Source organism: Aptenodytes patagonicus, chromosome 1 (assembly GCF_965638725.1).
Source record: "Aptenodytes patagonicus chromosome 1, bAptPat1.pri.cur, whole genome shotgun sequence".
NCBI lineage: Eukaryota > Metazoa > Chordata > Aves > Sphenisciformes > Spheniscidae > Aptenodytes > Aptenodytes patagonicus.
Genome location: NC_134949.1, coordinates 81,469,311 through 81,494,618, shown reverse-complemented (window position 1 = coordinate 81,494,618; position 25,308 = coordinate 81,469,311). Strand labels below are relative to the sequence as shown.

Genomic DNA, 25,308 nt, shown 5'->3' with positions numbered 1-25,308 from the left:
CTCTCCCCAGCAGCAGGCAGTGAGCCCAAACAGGTTTAACGCGATACCTCCTCCATGAGGTCTGCATTTAGGAGACAGCAGCATACTTCCTTATACCCATGAAAAACTTGAGACCCATAGGAAAAAGCCTGAACCAAAAGTGAGACACAGAAAAGGGTAGAGGGTTAAAAAGGGTGTTGCTAGTGTCATTTATTCCTATACTAACAGAAAGTTGAGGAGGTATCTAAAAGCCTCTAACAATTCAGCACTGAGAAAGCTTCATTTTTAGAGCAGAGAGATGGCCAGCACTGCGAACCTCCAGGTATTATTAAACAACTCCCCTCTTGAAAATCACTGCTTCCTTCTTAAAGTCTCGTCCCACACTTTGAACTCTCCACTGATCAGGGCCATCCCTCAGTGACTGGTCTACACACGGTTTGTAAGAGGTTATGAGATCATATCTGTTGCAACAAAATATTAAGTCGCTCTTACAAGTGGAAGAGACAGAGGTCACAGTGGTTCAGGCTCACTCCTGAAACAGCCAGAACTTGAACCTGGTCACCAGCACATCTCAGAGCAACTAACTGCTGAGCTACTACCTGTTCTTCACTGAGGAAAGGGTGTTCCTGTTTCATCTGTGTGATTATGACCCCGCCCCCCAAGAGCACGGTTCTGCTCTTGAATGGGAAGAAAACAGCATCTGAAGTTTTAATTTCTTATTAAATTGAATACTCATTTTTCAAGCTGTTGGTTCTCTTCCAAAGAAGGAAGCACACCAGGAATCATCTTTGCACTGTTTGAAACCTCGAGAAGAGACTGCTTGGCACACGAGTGATGCAACATACCCCAGCGTGATAAGGAAAGGCAGCATGGAGGATATCATGGCTTGGGGAAAACAAAACCGGGGAAACAGGAGAAGGTCTACTGCAGAGCTTTAGTGCATGGACCAAAAATGCTGTGGCAACTGCCAAACATGCACAGTCTTGGCTATCAAATTACACCATAAAACAAATAAGAAGACAGACCACATTATGTGCCTGCCATGATGAAAAGAAGTCAAGAGCTCCAACCTACTCTGAATACATCTGATCAGTAAACAGCATGCCCATGAAGGTGATAAACAACAACTGGGACAAAGAAAGATTCACATTTCAGCTCCTAAATGGTGCTTTAGGAAAAAAAAAAAACCAATACACCAAGTATGTCATGCATAGAGAAGTATCGTATATCACTACAAGCCTAGCTGACCCACAGACTTGACAAATCTGTTATTGTTTCCATATTCCTTGGCAAAGTAGAGGCATGTTAAAACCATTTTCCTCCTACTTAGTCATCTCCTTGTTGGTTCCAGGTCAACATACACTTCCAACAAATCACATCCTACTGAGCAGAAGAAAGCTGTTAGTTTAAAAAGCATTTTTATGACGAGAAGTTAAGTTCTTGAAAAAATGCTTTACATGCTATACTGATTCTACATACACACAGAACATAGTAACTTACCATAGTTATGTTCTGCTGCTTTAATGGACAATCCTAACAACAACTTGAGCACTTTCCAACCTGAAAGTATTAATATTTCTTTTTGACGTCTGTATTTCCACTTGTCAATGTCCTTTTCAACCAGTAACAGCAGACATTACAAAAAGAAAACCAATAGGTCCGCAGTTGTTAATTTATTATTACAGACAGCAAAGCACATGATGCTGTGGTCTTGTTAGTCATTTTAAGGCCAGAAAGGGTTGCTGTCATCAGCTAACCAACCTTTCTATGGAATATAAGAGAGGACTTTAAAAGTAACGCCTTATTTAATCAGACCAGAAGTCTACCTTGCCCAGAATACTGCTTCCAACATTTGACAACAGTGGACATTTAGAAAACAACATCTTTATTGGTTCTTCTTCCTCTTCCACAACCTTCCTGCCTCCAAAAATCATTAATAAAAATTTCAGGCACAAAATACTGTGCTCAGTGAAGCTATGATACTTGAATTTCACTAATCCTTTTTGAAAGGTATACATTTATCTCCACAATATCCTGTGGCAATAAGTAAGATGCTTATTTATGCACAGCATGAAGAAAACTCTTCACTTGCTTTACACTCGCTACTCGGTAGTTGTTGTGCTGTGACACAACAGAAATCTATAGAGTGGGGTGTACTTTCTCCCATCGTCTTTCCAAGCTCAAGAACCCCACTGACCAGTCTCCTCTCCCACAGAAGACTTAATTTCTCGGATTACCTCTGTAACACCTTCAAATACGTCTAACCTGATGCCCGACTTCCCTCTTTAAAAGCCATATCAATTCTTCTACAGTGTATAATGGTTACACCTCTAACAATCCAGTTGCTTCTGAAATTGCCACCCCTTTGCTGGACCTACTAATCAGCAACACCCTTTTTAAGAGCGTGCCATTACAGTGTATTGCACATGTCATCACCTCTTCTCCTGAGAGCAAGGCTAAACGAAGCAACAGATTACACACCACGATTAGCAGTAGCTTGTCAACTTTACAGAGGCATTCCCCGTTCTGGTACCTGTTTCTGGACGTTTATTACTGTGTACATTACCATTTCTTCCAAAACCTCTTCTGTGAACACTTTCATTCGTCCTTGTAAAGAATGACATACTTTTGTAGCAAATGCTGATTCAATGAAATTATTTTGCTTTTCTAAAATTCTTCTCTGAAGACAATCCCACAGATTCTTCAGCAAGCTTCTAGAGAATCTAAAAAGCTTTTATTAAGTATATGCTAGTAGAAAGCTGTTTTCAAGGAATTTCTGCTCTGGTCTCCTGATGATTTCCTATTTAACCTGCTAGAGTTTGTGATCTTTTGCTCTCCTAACACAAGTTTCGTTTTGCCTTTTTTGTGTGTGGATATCTTTTTGCCTACAGCTCCCTTCACAGTGCTTTAACTACACTGTACTCTCCCACCCTTCAAAATCACCTGTGCTGCCTGCAACTTACCTTATTTCAGCTGTTCCCAACTTCTCTTCTTACTACCCTCATTTTTTATGAAACTCCTCTTCATAAATTTAATCCAAGACAGTAAAACTTTCTCAGCTCTTCTATTCCTCATTGAATTTGAGTAGACTATGGTTACTATTAATATAATAGCATTGAGTCATTTAATTTACTGTCATTAAGACAGCATTAGTTTTAGCTTAAAAAGCACTAGTGTTTTTCAAGTCTCCAGGAATTCTCCTGTGTTCCAAGAGTATTTAAAAACGATCAACCCACAACTTGCCTCATCAAGCATTTCTAAAGCTTTTGGGTAGAAGCTACCCAGTCTGGCCAGCTCCTTAAATAAAGTCTGGCCTCAGTGGTCACAGGTTAACTATTATAGTCGCCTTTCTTCTTGCTATTTGCATGAGGAGATTGTTTTGCCAGTACCTTCAGGCATCCTAAGTACCAAAAAAAGATCCACACAAGAAACAGATGAAATTACATCCCTAAAGACCGAGTCTTCTTTCTGGACCATTACTGCTTGCACAAGTTTGGAGGCAGCAACTTGCTATTAGCTGAGACAGAGAGCTCATTTCCATATGTCCTCCATGAAGGAGAAGTTTAATATGACCTATGGAAAAGAAATAATTGCACATGTACGTGTAGCAGAATAAAAGGCATTAAAATACTTCCAAACAGATAAGGTAATTGGATTTACAGGGCTCTTACTGACTAAATGCTTTGAATTTTAATTGTGTATTCCTCTCTCATTCTTGAAGACTAAGAAAAGACTGCATTTTCAGCAAACCCTGAAGAGTCAAAATAGCATTTTTGGGGGTTGTTATGTTTTGTTGTGCGGTTTCTTGGTGGTTTGTTTGGGTTTGTTTTTTTTTTTTTTTAGTAACACCTCAGTTAGGAAACATCAAAATTTATACACTCAAATTTGGAAACCCAGGCCACCCTTAAGAAAAGGGCATACACCACAGAATTAGTAAAAGTCAACCGTAAAGAAACTGAAAGTAAATAAAAAAGAAAATAAAATCACTGCTACTCACCCAGAAATCTTTAAGCTCAAATGTGGATGACCACATGACCTTTTTCACAGACCAGTTTATTTTCTAAAAATCTCACTGATAAAACACCTTGTAATAAAATACGTATTCACTCCAAGACAAAAGTTGGCTTTGTCGACTGTGTATTTTCAATTCCTTTGAACTTTAATGGGGAACACAATGACTGTAGGCAAACTGAATAGCTATTATGTGAGCAAAGAACATATTTGTATTGTGGCAAGGAATGTTGGCTGTAACAACAGATTTTCCCTCTACTTTGGAGTTGGTACCATGTGATCGTTTACTTCTGCATGGGTGACAGATGGGCTGAGGACTCTCATCTTGTCACATCGTTTAACAGGCAACTTTTCTGACCACAGAGCTCAAATATGCTCTCAGTATGAATACCGCACCTCGGCCTCCTAACACAGTGTAAGCTATTGCCTGTCAGATATTACTCACCAAGATATATAAATCACCTCCCCTTTTGTTCCTCCACCATTCGTCTTAAAAAACAAACATTAAGAAGATTCAAGACATTTAGGCTTCTACAAAAATCTAGTTTGCTATATATAATTCTAAGACAAAACCCCCACACTCTTACAGATTTCCACCTATTAAGGTCACATAATTTACATTAGAAGAAATTGTGATTCAGAGGGGGTTTTGTTGTTGTTGTTATTATTAATTACACTAAAAGAGTATTTGTTTATGGTATTTCTGCTTTCCTATTGAGCCTCATTTTTGCTTAGGACTAGATCCTGCAAAGATTTCTACACATCATTAAAGCTTTCTCCTGTCACATAGGGATGGCTATACATAATCAATAATGTGCGCACAATTTTTTGCACCACTGAAGCTTGCAGCTTCTCTGATATGATGACTTTTGCCCCACACTTTGTATGATCCATACAGCAGTTAGCACAATGGAGCCTGATCATCACCAGGACTTTGAAGACTGCTGCAAAGCACGAATGTCTCAGTGATGCAAAAAATTTCTAAATTAAAATTTCCGTTTGAAAAGGAGTAAAACAGAAAGAAATCAGAAATGCTTCCTCATTTGGATTGTTAGAAATCTGAATGTCCAAAAGGAGAAAACAGTGCACCACCTGCATGTATTGAGATTTCAGTCTGCAGTTACTTAGATATGCCTCTCTGGAAGTATGAGATTGCCCAGTGTTACACCTTCAAAAAGTTGCTACCGGTTGCCATAAAATTGGAAGCATGTCTACCGATGCTTTTGAAGCTTTTGAAGCTTCAGGTAAGGAAAAAGGTACACAACATACTCTGAAGAAAAGCACACAGCTGCACTTTGTCAGCTAAAAGCAGCCAAGATCCTACCCAGTCCATCTCCCCACTGATATTTCACTTCTAGAGCACAGAAGTAATATGGAAGTGTTTTTGACTACGCAGTTGCAATATTGTATGGCCAACTTCCTGCAACAGACCCCGAAGTATAAAAATAGGCACAAGGCTGGAAAAATGGACGGGGTAATTCACAGGGAAGTGAGAGACGATGGTCCTGTGTCATGCAATAAACTGTATTTACTCTGCAGCAACTTTTTTTTTGGAAAACACATCAAGAGAAACCCACGACTTACCATCATCTGATTACGTAAGCACATGATATCTGCAGGCTATAACCGACCCCGTTATCCTAAGTACTCTGCAAACCCAAAGGCCAGAAGACTAACGTCATTTTGTAAGATGAGGAATTGAGGCACCAAGAGATTAAATGATTTATCTGAGACCACATGGAAACTGCTGTCCCTCAGCCCAATGACTTCACCGCCAGAACATCCCTCCCCTTCTCCCGCCCTCAAATACCAAACGCCAGCAGGGCAGGCGGCAGCGGAGCCTGCTTTCCTACAGCACCGTCAGCGCTGAGTACTGAGCATCAATGCGGTCTCTCCCACATAGATTCTCAGACATCTAAAAAGGTTCATAAGACAACTGGAGCCAAATCAACTGCTTCTTCCCTCCAACCCCCACATACATGCTCCACAAAAGGGAAAGTCCAACTCCCATCTTCCTCATCACGTTCCTCACCACAGCTCTTGCACAGCAAACAATTCACTTCACTAAAACCACAGAGAACTAATCCAGTGGTTTTCTTTTTCCTGTAGTGTAGCAAAAGGAATCAGAGCACCAGGAGATCAAAAACTAGAGCTAGTCCCAGGAGAGGCGGGAGAGAGGGAAGGAAAGGACAGAGAGGGACTTCTCTGTTTTAGCAACAGCAAGCTGTCACTTCCAATTTTTTTATGCATGCAAAGCATTGAGAGAGTCTCAACTTTACCTGTCCACCCATCTTCCTTGAAATAATAGGACCTTAACTACCTTTCGTATCTCTCTCCCACTGCAAAGTTTGGTTGAAATTTGCCAGCAGATGCTAAGTTTTCTAGGCTGTAGATGGAAGAGAAAAGGGACAGCGGGAACAAATAAACTCAATTTCTTTTAAATAAAATTAAAAAACCCAAAAATCTACAAGTTAAAACTATTTTAGTTGATTCTATTACTAGTAATAAAGATTAGCCTCACAGCAATCTTTATTTTATTTTAGGCAAAAATGCATGGATATTCATCCACACGACATAGCACATACTAGCAGAAAAAAACCAAAAAACAGTGTTCAGTGATTTAGAGGAAAGGTGACATCTAAAGTCACCTCTGAGCACAAGGGCACCCACGTGAAGTTGGGGCACGTCTGCTATTCCACAATAACCAGCCTGTGTACACACACTAACCCCAAGTAAATTCAGTGGGGGCAGAGTACACCGTGCTGCTTTTACAAAGTGGCAAAAGCACACACAGAGGCAATTACTACAGCGTAGCTAAAGCGCTGCAGGCTTGAGTTCACAACCTAGTTTTCTCCATGGTAACTTATTCATAGGCCTTGTGCCTGAGACCACGTTGCAGGAAAGACGATTTAAGGCAAAATGGCCAGCCACTTCAGGCTCACAGATTACATCTACAACGTGCCTGTAAATGAGGTATGCTTCTTCAACAAGTAACATCTTATTAGGTTAACCAATATTGCTGTCTGTTGGTTTTCTCCAAACTTTCGGGTACTTTCTTCAGTTCAGATGTCAATTTGAGAGTTTTCTGTTTGCAGTTTATTGCCACAGCATGGCACAGAGCAAGACTGATGAACAGGCCATTTACTTACAGATTCAGCAAGTCAAAGAGTTCAGGTTTTTTTCCAGAGATGGAGAAAACTGTTTTAAAAGTGACAGAGAAAACTTTAAAGATAGCTTCACTGAAAGAGTTCCTTTTAAATAAATAGGATCTGTTGATGAAACTTTTTATCAATGCTTTATAATTGTAAACAAAGCACAGTGCTGATTCTGGTATAACCATCATTTGTATACATGAAATATACGATTTCTATTTGGTAAGTAGCAGCACTTTTCATGTATTTCCTATCATTTTTGTTTCATCACAAAAAAGTAGACACCTGTGATATTTTCTTCCTCTTTCCTCACAGGGAATTTCTGTACCAGATCAAAATACAGTCAAGTGTTAGACTTAAAATCATTCATTTCCGTTCTGCCAAACACTATATCCTCAATTACAACTGCAGCCCCAAAGCTTAAGGGCTTGAGCAAAGGCACATTGCCATAGTAAAAATAACGTCATGGCCTTTGTCCATTTTTCCAAGAGAGCTATCTAAAGTATCCATTAAAGAAGCACTGTCGAAAATATACTATTGACACTTTCTGGCCACAGGTACCAGGAATAGTAACTTCTCTCTGCTATGTGCATTCAGGAAAATACAGCGAAGAACAAGAGTCGTTTGTAAATGCAACAAGAGTTGACGTTTTCTACTTCATCTTCTTTTCTCACATGTGACCCAACTTACCACTCAGCCATTTTGCTAGCAATGTGGGCTGCTATTTCACATCCAAATTTTAATTTGGATGATACTTATTTCTTCTCTGAATGCTTTACCAGCATGACTTGGAATGGCTGCACTACTCAGGAGTAGCAAAGTCCAAGTGGGGCTGATGAAACTTTTAAAATGATACAACCCATACGTACACAGCTCATACAGCATATACTTCACAGAAATTAAGTAATTGCTCCTTACTTTTTCTTATAACAAGTTTAACTGGACTATTTTGCTTATTAGGGTAAGTGGTTATCTACTAGCAAGTCCAACTGAGTAAAGGAGAGAGAGGTCTACCCACCACATTTCTCCTGTCAGTACAAAGCAAGGAAAGGTTCACTTTGGGAACCTGGATGCCCTCAGACAATTAAAACTTATTTCTTTGGCAACCCCACTGCCCAAACAGCACAAAATTATTCAGGAAGAGCCATTTTCTATTTAAATGATCCTACCATCCGACATTTCTTCTGTGAATGCCTGCTGCCGAAGTCTGAACCAATGCTTTCATCCCTGTCCTAGCTCTCCCACCTGTATTTAAATATTCGGGTTTTGTTCCTACCTTCCTAATTCAAGTTAGCCAAACTCAAGCGCTCATGTACTTTTCTTTCTCAGTCTGCTTTGATTCTTTTCCCGCAGCCGTTAGAACTGATTTTAGAAGTAACTCAAGGGATGTCATTTTCCCAGCAGTATTAGCATCTAAATAACCATTACTGTTCCCAGCATTGTATTGCAACATAACGGTATTTTCCCTGGCCAGAAGGAAACATGGAGCTGGCATGAAATTATAACAACTAAATTTAGGATATTGAAATTACTCAAAGGTTGAGTTGGGGAGAGAAGGAGGAGACAATGCACACACTATTTACTTTTGACAGCGTGTTTAAAAAACTAATCACTCAGCTTTGCAGGGCTTATTAGGGCACCTAAAACATTCAACAGTTACACAGAAGTAAGTGGCCTGCTGTGCTCTGTATTACCTCCATGTTTATAATCTCCTGTCAAATACTGTCAAGTGGCAAAGTGCCTTGAAGAAAGACAAAGCACAATAAGGAATCCCTAGCATGAAGTGTTTTAAAATCCCGGGGTGGGGGGAGGAATCAAGCAAATTGCACTGCAGTAAATTAACTCACTAGTAAAATATGAAAGAGCATCATCTTACTATTAAAATAAGCTGCTACTTAAGCAAGCTTTGAATACCTAATGACAACATTTGTGTGATCCCCTCCTTATAGGTAACCCATAGGTAATGGTAATCTAGGAGTACCACTTTTATCAGTTACAACAAGTAACAGCACGGGGTTAGCGAGCCTGGGAGCTTCTTGAGCCCTGGCTCCCCACGCTGGAAGACAATGACTCAAGTCCCAGCGTGGCCATCAGCCCGGGGAGACGCATCTCGGAGCCAGCTCCGACAACTTCCACATTCCAGCTCCGTCAAGCACGTGCGTCACTCCCTCTGCGGTTAGAGATACCCAGAATATAACAATTCATTTCTCCCTCCATTTAACCCCCCCCAAACACTGCAGCTGTAAAAACATCCCCCCCTTATTATTTTTTTTAATATACAGTCTGCTGATGGCGTGCTCAAACACAGCACGAACCTATTTCCTAAGTCTGTCATGGAAAGTATCAGTCATTTTATAGCAAAAATTCACTTCCTCACCATAACGGTTCTAAATATGTGGTAGGCGGAGCTTTGTTCATCCTAAATCACGTCTCCCTCAAGGTACTTACAAGGTCCATTACAAGACCTATAAAGTCTTCATAGCTGGAAAGCCTCCCAGCAGCCAGGAAAAGCTCCCTGTCCCTGTTTAAGAAGGTACCCTTGCAGAACTACATCCTGAGCTGATCTTAGGGCGCTCTGCCACTGGAAAAGGGATGAATCTTCTTGCTCTGCCACCCCTCCTTGCCATGCAGGCCATGCCCCGTGCTTGTACGAGTTCTGGTTCTCAGTGAGCTCCTCCACAGATGGATTCAGCTCATCAACCCACCCGAAAACTACCCACTCATCGCTATTAGTTCCCCATCCGCCCACCAAGCCAAACTGGCTCACAGAGGGACTAAAAAGCCTCAGAAGCAGCACAAAACACACAGCTATAGGTATGTCCTTCCTCCTCTCAGCTGTTAGATCAGCTCTCCCACTCTAGGGATCATCTGGAGACAGACAGACATTCTTCCTCAGTCTGGGGCAGTCTGGCATGCAAAATTAAAAGAGCCCCGCCAGGCACAGGACTCGCTCTCGGCATCCTCTGACTACACTAAGAAAGAAACAGAAATACATGTTACGAATGCATACTGCATCAGAATACCACCAGTTAGAGTAATTACGGGTACGTGACGACATCCATCTACCCCTTTTGCTCATAACACTAGAAAACATGCACAATAGCCAAATAAAACTAAAAACACTGAATAGTTACTCAACTGTTGAGTATTTTATCTGATTTGGCTTTAAAAAAAACAAACAAACAAACCAGACTTTCTGACTTGGTTTACTATAAGAGAAACTTAACGGCATTTCACTTAACACATCTCCAGCGGGTACTGCTTGTGCACAAAGCCAGTTACAACTCTTGGTGAGGCTCCAGCTCTGTAACCTTTCTAACAATTAACAAGGGGCCTGAATCGGAGCGCAGAGCCACAATGCTCGGCCACTGTGGCTTATGCGTTGAGAAGCAAGGCTTGCTCCCCTAGCTCAGGCCTCCTGCCACAGTGGAGGGACAGCACTCACCTCCTCAGCCCCAAGCGCCCAGCTGCCTCGGGACTGCTCTGCCAGCAGCACCCGGGGCCCCTGGATCCTGCAGCACCCAGGAGGAGCCCCTGAGCAAGAGAGAACCAGCCGGACACCTCTCCCCCTCTGAAACACACCACTGGGCAGAAAAGGCACCTCAAGAAAACCCCATTATTCTGTATTAATATATATATACACATGCCCATAAAGCTCAATTTCTCTTCACTCACCATCTGAGACAACAACTTGGTTTGCGACACTGACAACAATTAATTCTTATTTTCTGTGCAGAAGGTTCTGACCAGATAAGAAATAAAATACCAGGAAGGGATGAGCTGTAAAGCCAAAGACAGCCTTGTTGTCAGGCAAATACTCTTCTTTGTTATAAAAATAGGGAGATGAAAAAAAAAGAAAAAAGGCAGACTGCTTCCAAATTAAGTTTTCAAGATTATACGTGAAAACAATTGACAATTAAGCATTTGGTGTGACATTATCTGCATTTGCTGCTATTTTTAAACAATGGAGTTGAGAAAGAGTTATTTTTCACTACATTTGGCATTTTTAAAACTCTTATAATAATTATATCATCCAAATTGTAGACTCTCAGCATTCCCGTGAGACAGCATCTAAGACTTTTTGCTTTTCAGATCGCTAAAGATTGAAGAAAGGATCACACTCCACTGCTTACAAGTGGTCACTCGGTGTTGCACTACCAACCAGAGCTGCGCTGCTCTTCCACTGCAATTTAAACAGACGCAGGCTCAGCTCCTGCACTGGCATTTGCAGGATAAGGGGTGCCCAACCAGCCCCAGAAGGGGCTCTCGCTCTCCTACCCACCCCCTTCTCAAAGGGCTCTGTCCCGCTTTGACCCCAGCACCCCCTTTCCCAGGCTTAGCGCTCACACGGCTGTGGGACATACTGATTCAAGCTGGCTGATCCAGCAAAAGTCTTCCACCCTCAGCAGAACTGCTTCCCCTCCTGACCGGCCCAAGCCACGAACGCAGGCTATCTCCCTTTGGGAAATGCAAGGTAGGGTGGCTTACGTGTCAAGACCAGAGAGACAGGCTGCCTGGCTTCACCGCTGCCGGTCTACGAGAGGTAGCTGCTGCAGAATGGCCGGCCTACCCTGACTCTCTACCTGCAGTGGCTTGTTCCTATGCACAGTCTGCAGACTTGGTAGCTTCAGTTTAACTTTCAGAAAACCCTCCATCAGGCCAGTATAATACTGAAGCCAGCAAAATACTGAAGTCCTACAAACAACAAATTCAGGTCTAAGTGACCTCTATTATATCTACCACTGATTCACCAACTGGAAGATGGTTTTGATGTTACGTTCGTTTACAGGATGCAATCTATACTTTCTTAGGTTTCTCATGAAGGTAATAGACTTCGCACGCTTAAACTTTGTTCACATTAGCCTCACCAGTAACATCAGGATGGCTGTATGACCTGCAGCTGTTAACAGAAAGTAGCTGTTCCAGATGCCATTTTGGTATAGGTTCCTACATAAAAGTATATCCACTTCTGCAATGATTTTAGCTCTGCTTTTTCAAATTGTACAAAAATAGGCTCAGAGGTAGGTTTCAGAAAAGCGATGCAGAAGGGGATCAGTCACAATTTTTACAGAAGTTGTAGGGGAAGAATTTTGATCATCTGGGAATCTGTAACCACAGGGATGATGACAGAAGAGCCTTACCATTTGTTGTTTTGAAGTTATGGAGCATTTCTTGTTTTCACTAATACAAATACATAGCAACATCTTGACTCCCCATCTCCACTCTAACAAAAAAAAAAAAGTCTAAAAGCAATATGAAAACAAACCTTGGTAGTGCAGACAAGTACACATCTCTTCTTGGGTTAGGGGAGAAAGAGAATAGGAAAACTAACTCTACAGAAGACACATGAGTGACAGTAACATACAACAGTATCTAACTTCTCAACTGCCTTAAAATTAAGGTACAAAACAATTTTAGAACATGTTAAAATTTGAAAGTGTGGAGCCTTGAGTTCTTAAGACTCTCTCAGAAATGCATTAGTACCTTAAATGTTTTCATTCAATTCTCCAATTAATAAATACACAATTTTTTTCTCTTCTTCTGACTTTATTTAGGGAGAGGAGGACAGCACTTGCAGCAGCAGTTAAATGATTTGTTTCATTCTGGTAGCTTTCAGTGAAGGAGTGGTGCACACAACAAACCTGACCGTTCCTCCTTCCCAGCTACACTGCCTGCACTTCTAAACGGCTCCAGCACAAACGCAACAGCTTTTCCCTGCCCAGTGTGCCTTGAAGTCTGGTGCGCTGTTCTTTGCTCATACCCAGAGCTGAGTCATTGCAAAAGACGTCAGAAACGTGCACACGTCTAGTAAGGTCATTCAGCAGAGAAAAGCATTCAAACGTAGTCAATCAACGCCGCGCTAGCTGATTTTTTTGAATGAGATAGCATGGTCTAGCAGGAAGTCATCAAATTGAAAAGCTTCCGGAGAATCACATATACCTGAGGGAATCACGTAACGAGAGGGTCAAATGTAAAGCTTTGCCTCCTTATACTACCACAGTGGCTCTAAAAGCCTGGTAATGACAGCCAGTTGAATATAAGTTACATTATTAAATCGATTTGCAAAGTTTGTGCCCCCAACAATCCAGTTTTAAAATCCTTTTACATTCTGAAAAATAATGGCCCAATTTTCCACAAGTGCTCAATATCCTGAAAGGCTGTTTGCTAACTTGCAAATACCTTACAGACGTTTGGGTAGCTGTAGGCTGCTCATAGCAACTTGTATACATGGTGGAGATGAGGAAAGGGAGGGATGCAGGACACAGAAGGTACCTCACATCTATACTGCTAGAAGGCTCAGTACTGGCACTTATTCCAGCCTAGGAGAGCTCTTTTCTAGTTTAACTTCTGCCACTTTAGAAATGATCTGCTCTGAACTAGAATACATGAACACAAACAGAGCAAACACCACACAACTCCTATTTTTGTTAAGAAAGAAAAAAAAATTATTAGACCAAGTCATATGTTTTTAAAAAATGAAAAAATAAAAATCCGTGTCACTTCTATGCTCTACAAGAGTATTCATACAGGGACGACCAGCAGTAAGTGTTCCAGTATAGACAGCTCGTAGATTAGATGCTGTTAATGATTTCCTCCCATGCTTTTTTGGTTTTAGAAGACTCTCTGTTTTGTTTTTAGAAGCAGTTTTTTTCTAAAACTGCTCTGTCACAACATTCATTCATTGTATCTACACCTTTTCTGAAGTGCTTTCCAACACCGCTCAAATTCACCAAATACCAGTAGTTGCTTCTTAGCTTCAGGGTGGTACCTGTTGGAAGGCAGCTTTCACTGTTCTGCTACCTGCCTGCCTGGTTTAAGTCTTTCTTTCTGCAGAGAAATCTTTGCGTTACTTGAAGTACAAAATATGATGAAGCTTTAAGAGTATGCAGGGGTTGAGGGCGAGGGGAGGTCCTCCTATTCACTGGCCAGGCACTGAAGGTACCAGAGGTCACAAAAGCTGAACTTCTTTATTTAAGCAAAAATTCCCATTAAAGCCAAATGAGGTTTTGTTGAATAAGGGCCACAGGAATGAGCCCATAGTACGCTCTTGACTGGGAAAAAGTCAAAGCAAATTACACAACGGCCATCAGGAATCTGTATACTGCTTTTCAGAGATGCAGTGTAGGAGGAGCCCTGAAGCATCCTTAACCTTTGTCTATTTATGTCCCAGCACTGAGACTCCTTCCAACAAAACAAGCCATGCTTTTCTATATTTTTATTAGCCCAATTTATAGCAAACAGCTCTCTCCTCCTCTTTCTCTTTCCCCTCCCCTCCTTCCCACCCTTCCCTCTCCTTTCCCCTTGCCGTGTTGTGCTGTTTTTGTGGAAAAAACCGAGCTCCCGCCCTTGCCAAGAGTGACATCAACTCATTCTTATCCGGTGATGTCCAGCAGAATCTTCTTCTGATAAACATTTGCTCAGTGTCAGAGCCCCAAGGTTACTGGCTGCACTTTGCTTTCATTGTCGCTTGTTTTCTGCCACTTCGCTGCTCCTTATACATTGAAATCCCCCCCATGTCTTCGACCTGGAGCCAGAGTGAGGCAGTGAACAGGACATTCCTCCCCGCTTACCCAGGCCTTCCCACCGCCCCCCTTCCCTCTGGAACAAGAGTCTGTCTGTCTCTCTATGAACAATAAAAAGCTGATACAGCAGAGAAGCAAAAAGAATAGGAACAAAGCGTGTGCAAAAAGCAATTCAGGAGTCCAGACCTATAGATTTTTGACCTTTGTTTTCTCTTTTCTGTACAGATTTGCTTATATTCTTGCTTAGCATGCTCAAAAGTTAGTGAAGAGGCATAGCTGATTAATGGGCTGATGTACCTTCCTCTCCTTGCACAGCAGCCCTCTCCACCAAGACTCAGCAATATTTGCTCAAATCTGGCATCTATGCTGTCTCATGCTTCTGTGCTCACCCCCATCTGATAAAGCACCTCAGGTTTTTTCCTCTTCTCCCCTCCCTTCTTTTTCCATCCTCTCCTTACAAGTCACCAGCTTTCTGGAGCAAAGGGAAGAAGATGATCCTTTTCCTCACACACTCCCCTAGCATTTTACCCAAGCTGACATTTATCTGAAGTACATAAGCCAAGGAGAAGAGAAGATTTTGACAAAACCAAAAGGGTTGACTAAAAGTCAAGAGCCCTGAAATGTCTAGCAGTGAAAACAGACACCTTTTAGCCTGGGATGGCTCCTATCTACAACTCCACTGAAGAGGAAGCACTCCACAGAAACTTCAACTTACAGGACAACAGATACATTGCATCTACAACTGCATCCTTCCTTGTGTCACCGGGGAGGAGGAAAAATCCATTTGTACAGTTTTCCAGAAGGAAAAGTCTGCTGTAATTGGAAGGAGATGTTCTGGTAGCATCAACCTACAGAATCCCGCTTTTCTAGGAAACTAGTCCTAAAACCTCCTCTGGTGTTCACGAAAAGGTTGCAGCTGTTCTGAACAGCTTATAAAAACAATGTCCTTTTAGCTTGTATGTGACAGAATGAAGGCCAATTACCTTCAGAAAGCAAGTGAATAAAAAAAAAATTACTTTCGAATGTTACCATTAACACATACCAACTGTACTAGAGCATTAGAAGAACTGAGGAAAACCGACACAGAAAATTACTCCCTGCCTCCATCACTTAGAGGAGTCTGCTAGAAGAAAGAAAGGGAAGGTTATGATGTGGCTTAAAACAAAGCATAGGAATTCAGTGTTCAGACAGGTCAGTCAATCTGTCCTTTGTTTTTTCAGCCTCTCCAATTCTCAGTGGTGCAGCTAGTATCACTTGGATCCAGACGCTCCTGCGAATTCACAAATGTTAGCAATACTTTCTGCCACAGGGCTACCTGCAACATCCTCTTACACAACAAACTCTTTCCTTGTGTAGTTTCTCACTGGTTTTTATGCTTCCTTTACTGTTTTCTAGTTCAGACAGAAAATGTTAACAAACAAGACAGTTCCTCAACTCATAGCCTCATTTTCTAAAAGCCTTGACTGCTTGCATTGAAGTTCATGACCATGCCAGTGCTCTACACAAGTAGGCACAAGTAACAACCATAGTCAAGGTCAGGCAAGAAATGTGTTCTCAAACAAACCACGAGGAAGGAACACGCAGGCTCTCAAATACACTTCAAACAACAAATGAGACATATTTTAAATCCGTTTCCAATGAGAAGGTTGCTTATCTTTTAGAAAGATGTTTGGGAAGATCAAGATGTTTCCTCTTTACATAACAGTTCTTTTGAAACTGTAAAATATTAGTAGTACTTAAAAAATGAAGTCATCAGCTAGCCTGCAAATACGTATTTTGCAAAGAAGGGTCCAGCAGATTAATCTATGTGCTACTTACTGAAAAGAGAAAGGGGGTCCCAATAAGACAGCCACCTAAATGAATGGAAATTCTCCTCTTGCCTTGAAGGCCTAATAAGATGCTACATCACTCCTGCAACAGATTGCCCTCAAGGTTATCCTGTCACTTTTCATGACTGAACAGCCAGCCAGATGCACCAACAGTTTACATAGAAACAACACTACAAAACTATAACTGAACATGTAATATCATTCCAGGGAAGCATGCATAAAAAAACTACACAAAACAGAAACAACGCATGACAGCCTTAAAATACAATTTAAAAAATAGAGTGATTTTCCAGAATACACAAAGCACATTTTTAGCACCAAATTCATTGCAAGCATTTGCATTGAAACATATCTTAACTCAGTGGTCAGCGCTTTGGTGGAAAAGGGAAGAATTTTTTTGAAGGGATACAAGCACATCCATTTGATGCTACTGCATCCGTGGTTGCTTTACTGTCCTAAAGGTGAAACAATTGTTGGCTGATACATAGGGACATAGCTCCATAGGAAACCCGGGTCATATTCACACCTGTGCTCATTTTAGGGTTGAGTTCTTTTCTAGGGTATCATAATTTATGATATTTGAAGTATTTGAGTATTTCCAATATATGGAAATGGGATGTTTGGTCACAGAAATACTGACAGGGCCCACAAATTCTCAAACAACCTCAACTATATTTAACCATCTAATTATAGAGGCATTTGGCCTACCAACACCTCTCTGGCAGTCTCTGGCTGTTTTGTTTCAACAGATAGATTGACTGCAGAATTTGCCAGAGCTGCCCTCCCAGTAAGATAAACCCCTATGTAACAAGAGAGGTGATAGCTGCAATACAGGAATTCATACGCCTATGAACAAAATAAACACTTTTTTTCAGGACAGGAAGAAAAAACATATAGCAGTGCTGTCTCAGGGGTTTAATTAGCTTAGCAGGAACACTGATAACAAGACATCTTATCAGAAGCTTTGCTTTCAACAAAACCAATTAGTATCAATTTAAACAGAACAAGCTGAGATAAACGTGTGCATAACATGCATAACCTTGAGGTTCACAATGTCTAATAATTAAGTACTGGATCATTTCCCATACTCGAGAGAAAAGTTTGTATAAATCAACAATAATCAAACAAAAGTTATTCTCCTATGGGGACAAGGAGGATTTGAATCCAGCACATTGATTTCAGCCAGTTGTCCTTGTGAAACTGAGCCATGGCAAGGCTCGGGTTTTTTGAGCAGCTTTTTGAGATCTCCAAACACAATTATGAACTTTTCCTTCCTATCATTTTGACTTACTTTTCTCAAAAAAAAAAAAAAAAAAAAGATAAAAAAACCAGTCCACACTTCCAAAGTCTCTTATAGACAAAGGAAAAGCTAAGCCACAGCTAATTAGTAGAACTCCCAGCCAAAACTGTACTTACCCACCTCCTTTCCTCTCCTTGCTCTTTTGCAGCCTTCTTTATCTGCTTTTCCATTACTATTTATTTTTAATCTCCTGTTTCCAGCAATATTTATCTGGATTTTTGAACTAGCAATGCTTTGATGGTTCCTTATTTACTGATACAGATTTTTAACCTCATACAACCTTTAAATGGGCTGGATGAGCAGAAAGTGAGGTGGATTGAAAACTGGCTGGGCTGCTGGGCTCAAAGGGTTGTGATGAGTGGCACAAGTCCAGCTGGAGGCCAGTTACTAGTGGTGTTACTCCAGAGAGCAATACTGGGGCCCATATTGTTTAACACATTCATTAATGACCTAGATGATGGGACAGAATGTACCCTCAGCAAATTTTCAGAGTATACAAAACTGGGAGGAACAGCTGGTAACACCAGAGGGTTGTGCTGCCATTCAGAGCGACCTTAACAGGCTGGAGAAATGTGCTGATAGGAATCTCATGAAGTTCAACAAGAAGAAATGCGGAGTTCTGCACCTGGGGAGGAATCACCCCAAGGCACCAGCACACACTGGGGGCCGACTAGCTAGAAAGCAGCTTTGCAGAGAAGGACTCGCGGGTCCTGGTAGACAAGTTGAACGTGAGCTGGCAGCATGCCTCTGCAGCAAAGACAGCCAACAGATCCCGGGCTGCATTGGGAAGAGTTGCCAGCAGATCAAGGGAGGTGATTCTTCCCTTCTGCTCAGCACTGGGGGAGCCACCTCTGCAGTACTGTGTCCTGTGCTGGGCTTCCCAGTATAAAAGAGACATGGACATACAAGCACGAGTCCGGTGAAGGACCACAGAGATGATTAAGGGACTAGAGATCTGTCATAGAAGGAGAGGCTGAGAGAGCCAGGACCGTTCAGTGAAGGGGAGTAAAGAAGATGGGACCAGGCTCCTCTCTCAGGAGTATGCAGTTAAAGGACAAGAGGTAATGGACACAAATTGAAATACTCAAAATTCCACATAAAACATAAGCTTTTTTTGTCTTGGTTTGGTTTTTTTTGGTGGTATGTTTTTTTTTTTTTTTTACTGTGAAGGTGATCAAACACTGGAACAGGTTACCCAGAGCGGTTGTGGAGTCTCCATCCTCGGAGATACTCAAAACACCACCCGACATAGTCCTGAGCAACCTGCTCTGGCTGATCCTGCTTTAAGCAGGGGAATTGGACTAGGCTGTCTCCAGAGGCGCCTGCCACCCTTAGTGATTCTGAGCAACAGGCAAATACAAAAATAAGGCTTCATAAGAGCACTGATGTTTTGTAAACAGTGCTGATGTAATCCCTACTACTCTTAAAGAACATTATAAAGCTACCCTATGTTACCCCTTTGCAGTAGGCTCATACCGTAGCCTTTTGACAGAGCTACAAAGAATCACTAACAGAACAGGACTTTAACTTACACCCAGCTCTAACTCAGTGCTTGCACTATGACTCTTTTATCCCACTTGCTTGATGTAAACTAGTCAAGTCTAGCCTAAGTTAAAGAAGCAGCAGCAGCAAGGAGTACTCCGTTTGTATTCTGGTATACGGCAATCGCCGCCTGCGAACGTAAAATGCACATGTTTCTTATAACATGAAGGAATGCTTCTGGATCACTCGGGCCAACTGAGAGCATTTCAAATTCATTCACTGGGCCAAATTCCTTTCTTAGTTACTGAAAAATGGAGCAACATCATTGTGGTTGGGACATGAATTTTAGGCTATTGTAATTACTGTTGTATGTGTGAATGCATGCACGCACTCACCCCACATGTTTAGACTCAGTGCTACTTCCATAACTGCACTGCAAGTTTCACAACGCGTCATATTTTTCTTACAGCATTAGCAAAGTTACAGGACTATCCCCTGTACTTCTAGACACGCTGGCTGCAGAAAGCTTGGAAATACATGTTCTTCCCATACTTCATTTGCCTTTTGATTTTTTGTCTAAAAAGCAAAATTCCTAAGTGGCAATTTTTGTGGTTAGCATGCAACTCTTCAGTGCTTAAGGCTGATAAAGACAGCTGTCATTCGACCAGAACACTTCAATTCACATAAAGTCTTTCCTTAGAGATAACTAAGGTAAACACAGGTGTTTCAACTTACAATTCCTGTGATGCCCACGTAAGTTCTTAAAAATCATGCATGACTACCATCCAGAATTGTAGTCCACAGGAATGCTCCCCCAAGGACACACAGGAACTAGCTACTAACCCCCCACTCATGCAACTTCCGCCACCTGCACCCACTGGCTTCAACAATCATGTGGAGCTTGTCTTTTTAACAGGAACAGCTTTGCCCTCCTCCAAGCAAAGGGCCTGAAGCCCCTCTCTGGTCCTCTTTACCAAGGGCATTCCAAGTTCTAGGTCAGAAAGCCACTCCTTTTGCCTCATTTATCCCAACCTCTACCCTCCTAGAGCACACCAAACTTCATAGCTATTTATCTCCAACTTCCCCACCTTCAGTCTTTAAGAATGCACTCACTTCTCCACCAGGCCAATACCATAAAACATGTTTTGCAGGCTCCACCGGTTTTGAGACCAGAATACCATGATGTCTCAGTACAATTTGAAAAGAAGAAAGAAAGTCTTTGTACGTTTTGCAGTAGCTGCCCCATCATCTCTCTGCATGCTTTAACCAATCTGTCCTGGTTTAACCAGGTGGAATAGGGGTTGAGGAGTTAGGCTTGCAGCAGGGTGCCTCCTCTGGGTCTCACTGCCAAGAGTCCCATTACAGAGAGGGGCGATCTCAGTAGAGAACCTGGAAGACAGCAAGCAGTTTGCATCCCGGATGGTAGCCTTCACCCAACCACTGCCAGACACCTAGATGGGTTCAAAACACAGAAAACCACAGGGCAGAAAACCCTTGCCCTAGAGAAACTAAGCACTTCTCAACTATGGCTGAAGCACAAAAATCACAATGTAAACAAACTCTTAAGTTTCCTGGCATTAACCATGCTTTATTGATGGTAAAATTGAAAGTCACTCATGTCACCCAAATGATTAAAAAAAAAACACCTGTGACTTTCCCTACAGACAAATGCCACCTTCTCAACAGCCATCAGACCATATGCTGCAAGGTTTCATTCATCCATGGTGCTGTATATACTAAAATCCTGGAAGTTTCTTTCCATCCTATTGTCATTTCCTAAATTTTTTTTTTTTTTTAAACTGGTAGAGGCATAGTGTAAGACCCTAACATTTAAATAGCAAGAAATTATGCTGCTGCTAGAGAAGGAGAACATTAATGAGTGTACCTTGACAATATCACTGCCCTTTTTTGCAACAGGTTTTTCTAGCAAACAGCAAAAGAGGATGAAAATTCTCTCCTTTTCATTTTTATCCAAAAGCATTGGCATTAACCTACAGGATAAGTTTAAAATTCAGGCGGCATTTTCACCAGTTTTCTTTTATCTTAAAACTGGCAGCAAAATAAATAAATAACCTCTTTGCAGATGAAGACAGTTCACGGAGGCCTAAGCTCAAAGACTGAAAGGGGATAAAAAACCCACTTGTTTCTGCTTTGCATCTGGTTTTAGGATTGTAGGCAGAAATACGGCCTGTATCTCAGCATACAGCTTAAGCAAATTTAAGTCAAACCTGATGTCCTACTCCCCCATATTCAACTGGGCATGTTGTACTAACCTCTCCTTTACATTGTCACTGGCAGTCCTACAGCTCAGCGGAAAGCTAGTTCAGGGAAAGAAAACCAGCGTTAGAGAAGGTAGGGTTAAGTTTTCAGTTGGCTCAGCTCCTTGTCTGGCTGCATGAGAGGCAGGGATAACACCATGGAGTAGGGAAAACAAGACTGCCTTCAACCAGCTTCAAGCTCAAACTGCATTTGGTGAGCCAGCTGGAACGTCAGGAGATGAAACCTGCTGCGCTCATGGCACTCCCCAAGGACCACTTCAGTGCTTGAGGTGTGTGCAAGGCATATGTGAGGCAAACATGTTTAAAAATAAAAAGCTTTGTGAAGAGGTACGAGTCAACATTGAACGAGCGGGCACAGCTACAAAGCTGTCGTGGTTTTAACCTCAGTGGGCAACTAAGCACCACACAGCCGCTCGCTCACTCCCCCCCACCCGGTGGGATGGGAGAGAGAATTGGAAGAGCACAAGTGAGAAAAAACTCGTGGGTTGAGATAAAAACAGTTTAATAATTGAAATAAAATGATAATAATAATAATATGATAATAATAATAATAATACACAAAGCAAGTGATGCACAGTACAGTTGCTCACCACCCGCCGACCGATGCCCAGACAGTCCCCAAGCAGTGGCCCCCCCGGCCAGCTTTCCCCAGTTTATGTACTGAACATGATGTCACATGGTATGGAATGTCCCTTTGGCCAGTTTGGCTGTGCCCCCTCCCAGCTTCTTGTGTACCTCCAGCCTTCTCAGTTGGTAGAACATGGAAAACTAAAAAGTCCTTGGCTAGTGTAAGCGTTACCTAGCAACAACTAAAACATCGGTGCGTTATCAACTTTGTTCTCATCCTAAATCCAAAACACAGCACTGTACCAGCTACTAGGAAGGAAATTAACTCTATCCCTGCCGAAACCAGGACAATATCCACCCCTTATTCTATACCATCTGCGTCATGCTCAAGTCTCATATTTTCCAGTACATTTTCATTAATCACCACCCCCTTTTTTTCTATACACACACACACACAGACACACACACAGATGTCATTCCCTTAGTTTGTGGGCCATCCCTCTAAAACGTTCGGTGAGTTCATTTAGTCCATGACTTCAGGCTCCATCTGTCATAATAATCTTTCAGGGTAGGAAAAATGGAGATGGTATGTGGTGTTGGATTGTTTCATGTTGAAGTCAGTTCTGGTACCATCATCACTGTGCTTTGCTTGGTTCCACTGAAGTTATTCTTCATTAGTCTGGGTGATTCTTATTGTAATATCATTAGTATGGCATATAATATTATTAGTATTATTAGTATATCTGTGTATTATTAGTATAACTATTATAACTATAATTAGTACTTAACATCACATAATTCAGATCATTGGCTATTCTCACCCAAAATCAAATCCCCTTGAGGTACACATCGGACTTCCCCATCCTTCCGCATTATCCACCAAGTGCACCCGGGTCCTTGAGCAAAAGCAATCCCATGGATGGGTCTGCCTCTGCCTGAGGCAGCAATAACCCAGACTGTCTTCCCCAGCATATTTTTTATGTGCACTACAGGGACTTTATTCCCATCTACAGTACGTAGAAGTTCTGACTGGGCAGGGCCTGCTCGATTGGCAGATCCCCGAGTGTTGACTAACCAGGTGGCCTTTGCTAAATGCGTATCCCAATGTTTGAACGTCCCGCCACCCATTGCTCTCAGTGTAGTCTTTAACAGTCCATTGTATCGTTCAATTTTCCCGGAGGCTGGTGCGTGATAGGGGATGTGATACACCCACTCAATGCCGTGCTCTTTGGCCCAGGTGTCTATGAGGTTGTTTCGGAAATGAGTCCCGTTGTCTGACTCAATTCTTTCTGGGGTGCCATGTCGCCATAGGACTTGCTTTTCAAGGCCCAGGATAGTGTTCCGGGCAGTGGCATGGGGCACGGGATATGTTTCCAGCCATCCGGTGGTTGCCTCCACCATTGTAAGCACGTGGCGCTTGCCTTGGCGGGTTTGTGGGAGTGTGATATAATCGATCTGCCAGGCCTCCCCATATTTATATTTCAACCATCGTCCTCCATACCAGAGGGGCTTTAACTGCTTGGCTTGCTTGATTGCAGCGCGTTTCGCATTCACGGATAACCTGCGCAATAGTGTCCATGGTCAAGTCCACCCCTCGATCACGAGCCCATCTGTATGTTGCATCTCTTCCTTGGTGACCTGAGGTGTCATGGGCCCACCGAGCTAGAAATAATTCACCCTTATGTTGCCAGTCCAGATCCACCTGAGCCACTTCAATCTCAGCAGCCTGATCCACCTGCTGGTTGTTTTGATGTTCTTCAGTGGCCTGACTCTTGGGTACGTGAGCATCTACGTGACGGACTTTTACAACCAGGTTCTCCACCCGGGCAGCAATATCTTGCCACAATGCGGCAGCCCAGATGGGTTTGCCTCTGCGCTGCCAGTTGCTCCGCTTCCATTGCTGCAACCACCCCCACAGGGCATTTGCCACCATCCATGAGTCAGTATAGAGATAGAGCACTGGCCACTTTTCTCGGTCAGCAATGTCTAAAGCCAGCTGGATGGCCTTTACTTCTGCAAATTGGCTCGATTCACCTTCTCCTTCAGCAGTTTCTACAACTTGTCGCATAGGACTCCATACAGCAGCTTTCCACCTCCGATGCTTTCCCACAAGACGACAGGACCCATCAGTGAACAGGGCATACTGCTTCTCATTTTCTGGTAGTTTATTATACATTGGGGCCTCTTCAGCACGCGACACCTCCTCCTCTGGCGATATTCCAAAATCTTTGCCCTCTGGCCAATCCATGATCACTTCCAGGATTCCTGGGCGACTGGGGTTTCCTATTCGAGCCCGTTGTGTGATCAGTGCGACCCACTTACTCATGTAGCATCAGTTGCGTGATGTGTACAGGGGATGCTCCCTCTGAACATCCAGCCCAGCACCGGCAGTCGGGGTGCCAGGAGGAGCTGTGCTTCAGTGCCAACCACTGCTGAAGCAGCTCGAACCCCTTCATATGCTGCTAGTATCTCTTTTTCAGTTGGAGTATAGTGGGCCTCAGATCCTCTGTATCCCCGACTCCAAAACCCTAGGGGTCGACCTCGAGTCTCCCCTGGTGCTTTCTGCCAGAGGCTCCAGGTAGGGCCATTCTCCCCGGCTGCGGTGTAGAGCACATTTTTTACATCTTGTCCTGCCCAGACTGGCCCCAGGGCTACTGCATGAACTATCTCCCGTTTAATTTGTTCAAAAGCTTGTCGTTGCTCAGGGCCCCATTTGAAATCGTTCTTCTTCCGGGTCACTTGATAGAGAGGGTTTACAATCAGACTGTAATTTGGAATGTGCATTCTCCAAAAACCCACGACGCCTAAGAAAGCTTGTGTTTCCTTTTTGCTAGTTGGTGGAGACATGGCTGTTATTTTGTTGATCACATCCATTGGGATCTGACGACGTCCATCTTGCCATTTTATTCCTAAAAACTGGATCTCCTGTGCAGGTCCCTTGACCTTACTTTGTTTTATGGCAAAACCGGCCTTCAGCAGGATTTGGACTATTTCCTTCCCTTTTTCAAAAACTTCTCCTGCTGTGTTGCCCCACACGATGATGTCATCAATGTATTGCAGGTGTTCTGGAGCTCCACCCTGCTCCAGTGCAGTCTGGATTAGTCCATGGCAAATGGTGGGGCTGTGTTTCCACCCCTGGGGCAGTCGGTTCCAGGTGTACTGGACGCCCCTCCAAGTGAAAGCAAA

The 25,308-nt window shown here is 42.6% G+C and overlaps 1 protein-coding gene across 2 annotated transcripts in view; it reads right to left on the bottom strand.

Moving 5' to 3' along the window:
• BORCS5 (BLOC-1 related complex subunit 5) overlaps positions 1–25,308 on the bottom strand; it is an 85,452-nt gene that overhangs the window by 25,220 nt on the left and 34,924 nt on the right. The window lies entirely within an intron of this gene.